The sequence below is a fragment of the Streptopelia decaocto genome (assembly GCF_964273445.1).
Source record: "Streptopelia decaocto genome assembly, chromosome: 12".
NCBI lineage: Eukaryota > Metazoa > Chordata > Aves > Columbiformes > Columbidae > Streptopelia > Streptopelia decaocto.
The window spans coordinates 10,186,689-10,199,198 of record NC_138667.1 but is presented as its reverse complement, the minus strand read 5'-3'; the positions used below and the strand labels follow the sequence as shown (position 1 = coordinate 10,199,198).

General features: G+C 49.5%; 1 protein-coding gene and 1 long non-coding RNA gene across 5 annotated transcripts in view; one reads left to right on the top strand and one right to left on the bottom strand.

Annotated features, from left to right (window-relative positions):
- Window positions 1–2,140: 2,140 nt before the first annotated feature.
- LOC309445352 lies at window positions 2,141–7,502 on the bottom strand. The gene is made up of 3 exons (XR_014185271.1): window positions 7,220–7,502; window positions 7,004–7,141; window positions 2,141–4,689 (listed from the first exon to the last, which is right to left on the bottom strand). It is a non-coding gene; the product is annotated as an uncharacterized lncRNA (long non-coding RNA).
- JADE2 (jade family PHD finger 2) overlaps window positions 4,670–12,510 on the top strand; it is a 79,405-nt gene continuing 71,564 nt past the window's right edge. For 2 of the 4 annotated variants that reach the window (XM_082064041.1, XM_082064038.1), the window contains exon 1: window positions 4,670–6,298. The gene's annotated coding sequence lies outside the window, so the exon portion shown is untranslated. Of the gene's footprint in view, window positions 6,299–8,220; window positions 8,377–8,908; window positions 9,046–12,510 lie in introns of those variants that run through there. The other 2 variants (XM_082064040.1, XM_082064039.1) reach the window with 2 other exon arrangements.

Here is a 12,510-nt window from a genome sequence, read left to right as displayed (position 1 = left end):
TGGTACTTACGGAAAACAAATGCCTGTTCTAGCAATTTTGTTTTTCAGGGTACACTATTTTTTTTAAACCAGATACCATCTTTATCCTGTCAGGCAGTAAATTATGCACTTGCACTTTCATAAACTCTCCCCTTGGGAACTTAGTCAATGAAATGGAAATGTCTTTTTCACACCCTCCAACTCCACAGAAATACAGGGAAATGGCCAACTCGGTTATAAACTGAATGTCTAGAGGGAATCCATATAAAATGCGGATTAATGCAGTCTTGATGCATGTATTGTTTAGCATATGTACCATTTGTTCAAATGGCGCACTGAATTGTGACTTAGATCTTTAATATGTGTGTGTGTGTCTGTCCTCCCCCCTTTTTTTTTTTTAATAGGAGAGTAACTGCGTGTTCTGTGGTGGGATCTGCAGGTGGGAAGACACCTGCTGGCACCTGGCTCTTAACCTCTCTCCCAAGCCAGGGAGGCTGGAGGAGGAGGAAAGCTCTCCTGGCCTCCTCAGCGGGGTAAAACATGACTGTTTTTACACCTGGATGGATCCTTCCCTGTATTGCAGGGTGGGAATGGGCAGGACAAGAGCTTGTGATGGCATGGCATGTCCTGCCTTTGGGATGGCCCTTCATGGGGGAGAGAAGAGATATTTAGGTGGCTGGACTAGATGATCCTTGGATGTCCCTTCTAACTAAAATATTCTAAATCTTCTAAATCTGCTATTTTTGTTGTCCATCACCCAGAACTACAGACTTTGCCCATAGCAGTCATGCTGGAACTTGAGTGGTCTGAGGAGATGTGTTATCCCGTGACCACATCGAATGTAGAAAGCTCAAAGCGCCAACAAAAAGGGAGCAAAGGAAGGAAAGTGCGGAAGGGCGTTGCAGGGGAGTCTGCTGGGATACCCATGGGTCTGTCCAAACCATGAGGAGCTACAACAGGTGTTCTGTGGCAGGAGCAGCACTGATGCTGTTCAGTTGACTGTCAATGGTCCTTATTTCCCCAAATCTATTGTTGAGGGCCCTTTGAAAGCCCGGGTTCTTCCAGCCTTGGGGACCAGATGAAACGTGTGCTGCATTAGATACGTTTTGCAACAGAAATGAACTTGCAGAAAACAGAGAAGCCAACAACAGGATAAAATGGGATATTGAAATTTGTCATGGAAAATTCAGTGCACAAAACCCACAAAAACGTGAGCATCTTTGCACAAAACCACTTATGGATGCATTCTGCAAAGGTAATCCCTTCAGACAGAGAGAGGTTGCCATTTCTGTGAAAGATATTAAGGCAGCTGTTGCTAGAACATAGTGATTTTTTGAGCTATCCATCAAGGGATGGACATTTGTAATGCTATTTCTGTTTTTTGTTGTTGTTTACAGTTTACTTTGATACCGAATTTCTAGCTACTGAATGTAATTGAGACTGCAAACAACATCTCACTATCCACTGATCTGCCAAATCAAATTTTTTTTCTCCTGTAAGTATAGTATTTTTCCTTAGCTTCAGAGAGAAAAAGAATTATGCAGAATGAATGCGAAAGGAAAGGGATTAGTTTATGTAATGACCATAGCTGCCATCTCTCCCTTGATCTTTCTGTAGTAGTTCATTCTTGAAGATGGGAGTGATTATTATTGTAATTTAGAACAGAGCTTGTTCTTTTTCCTTCTACCACATCTGCTTACTACTCTCCAAATGAACATGTATCTCAACAAAAACAAAATATGCTGATCATAGCTGGGATATTGGATGACCCAGCCTGGGATGTGGATGCAGGGAGATTTTACTCATCTTCGTGTTACCCTCCAGGAATGGCTGTGGACTGCTCTGCTCCTTACAGAACTTAAAGTAGCTTCACTAGCTAACATTACTAAATAGCTTGTTTCTAAGGGTCTTCGAAATGACAGTGTATATTTATTATATTTGGGGAACACCTGTACTCCCTTGGATGGGTTCTATCCGTGTGTCTGGTGCTAATGTACTACAGTAACCAAATTTGATGCCAACAAGGCCACTGGGTTTTCCCCTTCTCCTCTCCTGTGAGCTCTGTCTGCACTGAGATTTTTCACTGGTCTCAAGTCCTGTTGAGAAGTTTTATTAAATCAAAGTGTTGAGAGATAAATTATTTTGTATGCTTCTTCTCTGGAAGGTGTTCTAACAGTTTTATTAAACCAAACAGTTTTGTAACTGTAGCTGTACAGTGAACCCATTCACCCCTAAAAATCAAGATATTCACACCTAGTGACACCAGCACTGAGGCACGGGCAGCAGTAGCAGCAGCTCCAGGGCACTTTGGGGTCTCATGTTTAGTGATGGGATTTAACTCTGCAGAACTCGCACAAAGCTCACAGAGACTCCGTACTCCACTTAAAACCATCTGTTAATTCTACGTACATGCTCATCATCGAAAGGTTGCCGATATTTTTCTTTTAGGTATGCAAAAATTAGCACCAGTGAATGAAGATGAAAGGAAAATGTTTCTGGTTTCTTCCCTGGGGATTGTATTTCTTACTTGTTGCATAACTGCTTATTTTAGCATCAATCAGCTGAGCCTTTGTTGTGTAGACAATTCTGTCCTTTTAGAGGATTTGTGCAGTATTATTTCTTCCAAAATGCCTTTTTTTTGTTTTTATTATTAGATTTATGTCTTCTTTTAGCAAGTGCCAACTGACAACACCCTGTCAGAGCTCTTCTTAAGTGTTACATAAATGTCATACAATGTAAACTGAGTATCATATATATCATGCAGCTGACCTTTCTGTAGAACTATCCATCAGGTATTATCTCTGTGTATTTTATATGTATGTGTTACATATGCGCATTTGTATACAAGTTTAGTTTCGGTGTGCATATATGGTACCCAAAAATCTGTTAAGCGTGTGATTGCTACTGCCCAGGAAAGTACTCAAAATGCAGAAATGTCCGAATTCTTGTTGTCAGTGCAACTTAATCTGCATCCTTTTGTTGAAGCAGAACAAGATTTTAATTGCATGTTCAGATCCTATTTTTCTTCTGCATCGCCGTGGTGTGCAGAGCATGAGATGGTGAGCAAGGGGCTCAGTGATGCTGGCTTGTTCCTATTGTTCCGCACATGAGCTGAGGCCTTAGCTCAGCACATTATTCAGATGTCTGACCGCTTTTGGATTTCACAGCATCAGAAAATACAGCTCCGGTGTTGCTCTGTGCAGTTTTCAAAGCAGAACAAGGTACTCATCTTCTAAATAGCAAAAATGCATGGACATCGCGTCTAGGGATGCTGTGGACCCGTTGCGTGTAACCCATCGGCATTGAGGAGCTGACCTGCGTACATGGATTTTGACATGCTGCGACCTCCTCTGGAAGCGTCCAGAAATCTTGGAGAAGTGGCCAGAAGTGTCGTCAGGCTGTAGTGTGGTGTACCAGACCAGAGCAGGGATGTTGGCAGGTTTCTCTGAAGACAGAATTATTAATTTCCTTATGGCTTTTTCCACAGTACTTTCCACTATGCTGCATCAGTGCTTCCACACCTTCATTAATCCTCTCCAAACACCCATTACGAAGATGGGTCAGGGTGACACATGGATGGGTTAAGGTCAGTTTTGACTAATTCAGGGTACTCCACCTGAGAAGCCTAATGTCTGCTTTTTCAGAGCATTTAACATGATACAGCACTTCATACATGCAAGCGCAGCACCCGCTGCTTCTAGCTGTACGAAGATGGATGTCAGCAATTCAGGCTAAAGGTTTCAAGCTACACACCCGGAACGTGGGCAATACAACTGTCAGCATCCTAAAGTTTGGTTTAATTACTTTGTTAGCCTACAAAGCCTGTGGTGAGTGAAGGAGAGAATCCTCTTCTTTGGGAGAGTTTTATCCTGTTGTCACTGTCAGACTGTGCCTATGTCCTGCAGCTCTTGCATCACCCCCTGGGCAGTTTTTGGCTCTGTGGATAAAACAGGGACCTGGCCAAAATCTGTTTCCTTTTTGACTTACAGAGCAGGTCCATGGCATGCAGGTGTCATATGGAAAACAGATTGTGACAATGTCGTTAAGAACTGCATTAGAACATGCATGCACAAGAAAGTATCCATAAATTGGTACAAAATGCCTCACTTTGGACAGTTCTGATGTTCTGACCAGGTAACACAGTGTTCTTCAAAATATTCCTTACTGCAGCTGATACACAGAGATGGGGTGGGATCCATAGATGAAGCCCTGGCACTGAAAGTCCCTGGAGCAGTGGGGCCAGTGCCCACCAAGGTACCAGGGACTGACTAAAACGGGCCGTGCTCATGTGTCTCACTGCTTTTGTACCACCAGAAAACGCCTTTTTTAACTGAGGGTGGAGTTTCCCGTTCCCTGGGGGGCTGCCGAGAGAGCCCCAAGAGCAGCATCTTGAGAGATTTCAGCAGCCAGAACGAAGGATGTTTTTGCCATGTGTTGCAAGCTGCTCTTCTTCAAAGACTAATAACGTAACTAATTTGGGTGGGTTTGCCTAGAAGACTGTAAAAGGCTGCCTCATACCAAATGTCAAGACCCTATTTCCAGAGTTACAATCCAAAAAAACACAGCAAACCCCAAAACAACACAAGCAACACTCCTCCTCTGTTTTCATCCTTGGAAGAGTCAAAGGAAAAAAAGGAAAAACATCCACCATGGGCTGCCAAGGGTGAAAGTTGCAGCCTAATTCATTCAAGTTTGGCAAATCATAAGGACCTAGAACAGAGATGTACAGGAAGAGCATCTGGTTACTTTAGCTGTGGTGGTTCTAGCTGTGGTCTCAATGGGTTTTACCAACTGGCAATTCAGTTTCAGAGCTGACCAGCTTAACGAATTTAAGAGATGATAGAAGTTTGCAATTGAAAGACTGTCTTTAACCTGAATTTTAATCTGCAGCAATAGTTTGAAACAGTAAAAGGCAACTTCTGCAATTTGTTTTACTGTAGGGCCTTCGGGAGTTTGGAAAGATGTAGGTTGTATAGACTGCTCCATTCAATTATTATGATTTTAATTTAAGACACCGTTTCTATCATCTCGACAGCTGTGCTGTTGCTGTTTTTAATCCTGGGGAAACTCCTGGCAATAGGGAGCCCTGAGCCACAGCGAACCCAAACCATCCATTTGGGGAGCCCACGGCAGGGTCACCCCGGGAGGGGCAGGGGTGCGGGAGTCACTCCGCTCCCCTCCGCGGAAACTCTGCGAAGTTTGGGGGGATGATCCCCCCGCCCCGCCCCGGCTGGGGCTTTGCTGCTGCAGCCGCATCTCCAGCCCCGTCGCTGCTCGCCCCTCCGCGGGCGCTCAGCACATCCAGAGCGGCCGCGGAGCAGCGCGGAGGCACCGCGGCCCTTCCCGGCAATTCCCACGCCGCCGGCCCGCCCCGCGGCCGCGGAACTTTGCTACGCGGAAAAGCGGGGGGGTGGAAAGCGGTTCCACGCCGCGGCCCCCGCCCGCTCCGCGCTGGGCAAGAACCGTCTTTTTGACGCAGGAGAAATGGCAAATTTTAAGTACGTCATTAATATGGCGCCAAAAGGTTTTTTTTTTTTTTTAAGTATAAGCATATTTTTTTTAAGGTTGCAGCAGCGGCCCCGTGTACGCCTGTGCACAGCGCGGCGAGGGGGAGCGGGGGGGTGCCTCGGGGGGGTGGTTGGGGGGGGGAAGAGGAGGGAAAGAGTAGAGCGTGTGCGGGGGGTGCGGGGCCGGCCGGACGCCTCCGGGGCGAGCGGGCTCCGGGCGTGCGGCTCTGGGGCTCCGGGCAGCGCCATGGGGCCCCGGCGGCCGGCGGGGGGGTGAGCAGCGGGGCGGGCGGCGGCGGCGGCACGGCCCGGGATGGGACCGGCGCTGGCCGCACCTGGCCCTGCCGCTGCGCCCGGGGAAGGAAGAAGGCGCAGGAGGAAAAGAAATTGAAGATTTGGGGCGGCCGAGAAGCAAGGGGGAAGGGGGGGGGGTGTGGAAGCGCCGCCACCATTATCCGTCCCCGCTCCGAAAGTCGCTTCCCCGCCTCCCTGCCGGAGCCCGAGCGGCGGCAGGGCGAGGAGAGCCTGAGGAAGTGCGGGGTAAAAAAAAGAAAGAGAAACAGGCGGGCAGGGCTCGCCCGGCCGCCGCGGAGCGGCCATCTCGGCTGGGAGCGGGGCCGCATCCATGGAGTTACCGGGCGGGCGCTCCTAAGGAGGGCCCGGGCGGCGCGGCCCCGGCAATGACACCGGATTGAGCCGGCGAGGGGGCTCTCCCGGCCGGGGACTGCGGGAGCATCCCCCGCCCCCCGCCTGCTCCCCGCCCGTAACCCGAGAGACAGCCTCAACTCTTGGAGGACACTCTCCTGGCAAAGGTAAAGGCTCGGCGGGGCTGGCGTCGGGAATGGGCTTATTTTGCAGCGGATGGTTATTTTGCAGCTCCCCCTGCTTTGCTTGTATTTATTTATTTTTTTTATTATTTTTTTCCCTCCTCCCCCCCCTCCCGGCTGCGAGGCGGGGGATGTGCAGCATTTCCAGGGGTGGATTGCGCATGTTGGTCACTCTTGTTTTAAAGTCTACGAGGGAGGCAGCGGGAATGTAAACAAGAACTTTTAAAGGGTCGATTCGCAGCTTCGCCTTTTTTTTTTTTAATTTTCCAAATTAATGACTGCGGCAGAAGCTGCCCCGCGCCCTGCCCGCCTGGGGGAGGGGGCTCGCACCGCGGCTTCTCGGGCCGATGTGCTGCACCGGGGGCGGGGGGGGCTCCGCCGCCGGGCAGCTTTACCGCGGGACCGGGGAGCAGCGGGCCCGCGGGCGCGGACTCTGCGCGGGGATGGCGGTGCCCGGGGGCGTGGCGGCTGCCGGCTCCCGCCTGCCCTCCCTCCCGGCCGCAGCTCCTCGGGGCTTTCCCCGCCGTGGGTCCCCGGGCTGGTGATGCAGGGTGGGGAGGGCTCCATCGCCCGGGCCCGAAAACATCCCCCGTGGCCCCACCGGGTGTCCCGCGGGGCGACTTCCCCCCTTCCCCGGGCTCCCTCCGGTGCCCCGCGCCGCCCCCGCAGCCGCTCCAGCCCCTTCCCCACCTGCTGAGCGCGGCGACCGCTTCGCTTTTAGGATGCGGGGCTAGGAGCGCATTTACCTGCCGCCCTGACCCTCACATCCTCCCGCTCCGGCTGTTCGGCTTCTGGGGATGGAAGCAGCGACCTGGAAGTTGGGAAGCGCTGCAAAGATGGGGGCATGCTGGATTGTCAAGCTCGGATGCAACTGGGCGGGGGGGGAGTATATCTATGTCTCCATACCTGTACATCCTGAGCGCTTTTTGGGTAGGAAGGGAAGGATGGCATTCACAGGGAAGATTCCCGGCTTCTCTCAGCACTCAGTGAAAATTGTTTACGTACGGGTTTGAGCCTAGACCCTCCTACTGCTGGGACATATCTAAGAAAGGGATTTGCTTGGGAAAAATCAAGGATCTCAGCCTTTATCCCAAGGGTAAGGAGCCAAGCTCTTAGGAATAGTGTTTGACCTTTAAGCATTTATTGGCTACTGAGGTTAAAATAAGCTTGAGATAGAAGTAAAAATAGCTCGCAGAAAGGTTAAATCAAAGGTTAAGTTTGTTTTTCCTGGGGAAATTGAGGCTGATGTCCAAAAATGAAGGCTTAGAGCAAAGGATGGGAGAGTACACATTAGGTCTGTAGGCAGGGAGATGCAATTCATTTAAAGTATTGGTGGCTGCTGATAGTGTTTGGCACCAAGTTCTGAAAGTTGGTGGATAGGTGGTCCTCAAAGTAAGGTAATTTAAAATAAGACCTGGTCTTTGCCTTTCTCTGGATGTTGGGTACAAAGTTTGGAGTGACCGTAGCTCCTGTTGATTTTCCTCTGAGTTGTGGATGCTGAGAGACCTCCAGGATGGGGCAGTGCCTGTGTCCCTGCTCTGTGTCCCTGCCCTTGCCCCTGTGTCCCTGCCTGCTCCCTCCTGCCCCAAGGCAGGGCTGGCTCCGAGTGCCTGCAGGAACCTTTCTGATTACCTGTGCTCTGCCTGGGCTTGCTGAAGAAAAAAAGGGATAATTAGAGGGTAACAAGTTAGAAGAGGCAAGCGAAGTTATAAATGTGAGTACTAAGGAAAAAAAAAATCCTCTTCTAGATGTGGAAAAAGGCAAAGCACAGGAAGTAAAGGAGGGCTTGTTTTGTTTTAAATTTAAATGAGATTAAATATCGCCCCAGGGAGCCAAGGCAGCATGCAGAGTTGATGTGGAGGAGAGGAGGGATGGCTCTGTCTTCACCTGGGCAGTTGAGATTTTGCTGAAGACCTTGGAGCTGACAGCAGCCTGCGGAGGGGCAGGCAAGCCCCAGCTGGCCAGAGAGGCTCCCGCCACGCAGAAAATGACTGTTCCTGGGTACCAGGACCGTGGCTTTCTGGATTTACATTTTGCAGGGTTACCACAAAGATTAAGAAAAGGTCAGTGCTGCTTCCTCTGAGACACAGGGGCTGCGCACCAAGATTTGCTGATGGTCTTGTTGGCACAGCGCATCCTTCGGTCAAAAAGTTTGTTCTTCTTTTATTGAGAAATTTGGGTTGTGCCTGCATCGGGGGATGCTGCTGCTCTCTCAGAGCTTCCTGTAACAGCGTTTGGCTCCAAAATTGTTAATTGAAAAGGCAGTCTGGCGGGGACAACCCTTCTGCGGTGTCAAGGCTAGGACCTTCCAGCCCTCCGCCCTTATTATACTTTCGAACAACCTGCTGGTGTTCCTAGACAGAGCAGAGAAATAGTTAAGGCAGAGGGGAAGCATCGAGAGCAGCCCCTCGACTCCACGTCCCCCAGCCGGGCATGGGCGCTGGGACTGGGGGTGTGTGGGACCGGGATTCAGTGGAGCGGGGTCCGTGGGATCGGGGCCCCGGGCTGGCCGGAGCAGCGCGGGTGCCGCTGGGGGCACCATTTTCTGTTTGTGTTCCTATTTCTGTGCTGGAAGAACAAACAGGGAAGTGGTTTTCTGCAGTCTCATTGCAGCTCACAAACAGAGCACAGAATTCCGCCGGTGTTGCTCAACTGTCACAGCGTCAGAGGTGACGGCGCAGGGGGACCGAGCACGGCGCATCCCTTAAAGTGCGGATGAGCGCTGGGAAGAGGTGATAACCAAATACTTTTTTTTTAATCCACAACTTCTGCAGGTTTCTGTGCCTGTTCCCTGTGTGCACAGGCACGTATGAATTTCTCCAGTTCGCTTGCTACAATCCAGAATGGTTCAGTCTTGCACACAGCCCCTGCACATGGTGCTGTGATACCATCAGGAGCTCCACATCCCACGTGGACTTGATGTTTGCAGGGAGCTGGGAAACGTCAGCGGATTCCCCAGAGCACAGGGATCCTGGAGGGGTTCACAGAGGGTGAGGAGTCCATTGGAAGGAGTTGTTTGCTGGCTGGAAGGCTGCATCAGGCATTTTGGTTTCCTATGGATGGGAGTGAGGACAGGAGCTCAGGATCTGGGCACACACATTTGTGGGGGTGCTGAAGAGTGCTGCTGCCTTTGCTGCTCCCAGCTTACATGGGTTGGGCAAAATTGCATTTCCAAAAGCTCTTCTCCAGCCCTCCCCTGCTGTGAGGCAGGACTGGGCAGCCTGAAGCCATCATCTCAATTTTACCGCCAACCCTGTGGCTAATTTGCCCAAAGCCCTGGTGATTTACATTTGTTTAGGCTGATGGAGGGTCATCATCTTCCTTGCTTTAGCATTTATCTGCCTTTCTCAGCTTGAACAAAGGCAATGCTGAACATGTGTTAGTTTGCAAGCAATTCCGTTTTTGAGTTTCCAGGCATTAAGGCAGGACTATGTCTGTGGATTCGAGTTGCAGACACTTCAGGGGGATGTTCATTTGTTTATAAAAGAAACCCACATCTGTTTCTGTTTGAATTTTTAAAGCAAGCATACATAGAAAGCTTTCTCTTGGTCTCTGGCTCTGTAAAAGCTAGATTTTGGGCCAAGTTTGACCTAACAGTGACCTTTCCAAAGTATTACAAATTTTTTTGGTATTTGTTTATGACTTTAATAATGATGCCATGTGGGGAGTGGGTCAGTTAAAGGTGAAATTAGCTTCTAATGTAAACAAACGATTCATTTTGGAGCAGAGACCGTATTTTGTGGGACTTTAATTGCTTACCAGTACACCAACTGAATTGGTCCCAAGAGCTTGCTCTCTGCAAGGCTTGGCCCTGGGGGTGCAAGGGATGTGGGTGATGGGTCCCCCGCACTGGGTGCTGAAGGGGTGTCGGGAGGCAATAGCTTGCCCACCCACCATCAGACTTTATAACCCTGTGCTCCAGGTGGGGAAATGGCCCAATTACCCTTCTCCTACAGTAAATTCCTCTGTTAAGTACCATGCAGGTTTACTACTGTTTGCCTGCTCAAAAAGATGAGTCCCTTGGAAAACAGCATCTTCTAAGCACTGCCTGGAAGTTAACCCTTTTCTGCAAGGGGTTGGTTGAATTCCGTGGTTTTTGCCCCAAATTTCACTCCCTTTAGGCAAGCAGTACCTCGTTGGCCATCGTGTGCCATCCTCTACCCAGGCGGTCGCTGCCTTTCAGAGCTGCTGTGTTCAGAGGTGTCAGTGCTTTGCTCAACCCAGAATTTCATTCAGAGCAATTGAAATGCAATTTGGTTCAGAGGATGCTGTCTTGAATCCTGCCAAACAGTGGCAAAATGATTTACTGAAGTAGGGCCACTGTTTAGCTATAGTGTGAACCAGTTCTGTATGTGGATATAAATTCATACTGTTATATAGTGGGCACGTAAAAGTGTGTTGTGTAGGTAGGAGTAGGACAGGAGCAGGGTACAGGGACCAGGTTTGATTAAAGGGTTGATCAGTGGATCTTTTCACATTTGGCAGACCTAAAACTAGTCCCAGCATCCTGACACCTGTGCTGTGCATTAATCATATACCTTTTTACCCTCCCTTGGAAGGAGAGTGATGTCAGTGACACTGTCTTGCTGTAAAGGCAAAGATGGGAAACACTGGAAATCTCCCGGGCTGCGGGCAGCATTCCTTTGCTTCAGCTCAGGTGTTTCTTTTCCCCATTGAATTTGGCTTATTTAATCTCTCTGACTAGGCTCTCCAGAATCCATGAAAGCATAGCTTTGTGCTCCAAAGCCTATTTGCCACTTCAGACCAGTAGGAACCAGTTCAAAAGGTTCAGGTAGAATTTCCACTAAAAGTAAATAAATTGCAGTTAGAGTTGTCTTGGACATCATATTCCCCAAGCAAATTTTAATGACTACTTGGAACAAAGCTGGTTTAATAACATCTGTTTCCCCTTGAATCACTGGGGGAAAGTGTTGATATTGCTGTATTCTTGAGGAACATTTTTAATCATGTTTTGACAGGGTGATGCCTTACCACAACACTGATAGTTAAAATGTTTATGATACTTTGTAGTATTATCCCTTGTAATGGTGTGATAAAACAGAGAACATATATTATAAAATACAGGAATTGCAAGGAGTTTATATACTTCTGAGGAACTTTTCCTGTTGTTTTGGGTGAAATGGCATGGTCTAGTCTGTGCCCCTAGTACCTGCTGTGAGCACACCACACAAAACCACTAGTTTATTATAATTCCTACTTAGCGTTTGTGGAAGCAGTGGTGTGTGTGCCATGTTAACAACCCTGGATTCTTACAAAATATCTCTGAAAGTACTAGGAAGCTTTCCATCCAGAGCTCCCAAAACCCTGCACTGGGGACTGACCACACAGGCAGGCTCCCCCCTGTTTCCTCCCCTGTTTCCTCCCCTGTTTCCTCCCCTGTTTCCTCCCCTGTTTCCTCCCCTGTTTCCTCCCCTGTTTCCTCCCCTTTTTCCTCGTCCTGGTACAGGTACTTGACTTTCAGTTCAGAGTGCCTAGTTTGTGAGGGGCGAGTTGAGGAGAATGTGCTGATTTCAAGCAGTTCTGTGGCATGTCCAAACTCACAAAGCAAATCAGCAGCCAAGCTTGAAACGGGTCTCCTGTCCTCCTAATCGATGCGGTGGTACCCGCTGCCGTGGTTTTGTCTCTGAGGGGATTCAGAAGTCACAGCAGCTGTGCAGAAGCCACTTGCTCAGCCCCTGGGAGCTGCAGTGCCAGTGAGGGGCTGTACGGCTGTGCCAGAGCGGGCAGAGCAGCTCTGGGTGATGGGAAGCGTGTCTTAAAGTCTTAAAAGAAAGAGAAACCACCTGAGTGGGAAGATGAGTCAGAGGGTAAAACCCCATCTCGCTGTACACAGGGGTCCTCTTGAGCACCCCGATGCGTGGACTTCCCCTGCAGACATACTGAGAGTCCGCAGAGTTTCCGTTCTTCCATCTGTGCGCTTCTCAGATTTGCAGCCCAGATGGTTGGTCCTGGCTTTTGTCCCATCCAGCAGTTCCGTGGTCCGTGATGGGGCATGCCCTGCCATGGGGCATCCTCCGACAGAAGGGCGTTTGGTTTTGTATCCTGCGCAGGCAAACTGAGTGACCAGAGTGTGCTGACTGTACCTCCTAGAAGCTGGGAAAGCTGGTAGAGAAACACTGACACCCTTCAAGTTTTAAAAAAAGTGCTGTGAGCGTTGTTTTCTTCCTTTTTTTAAG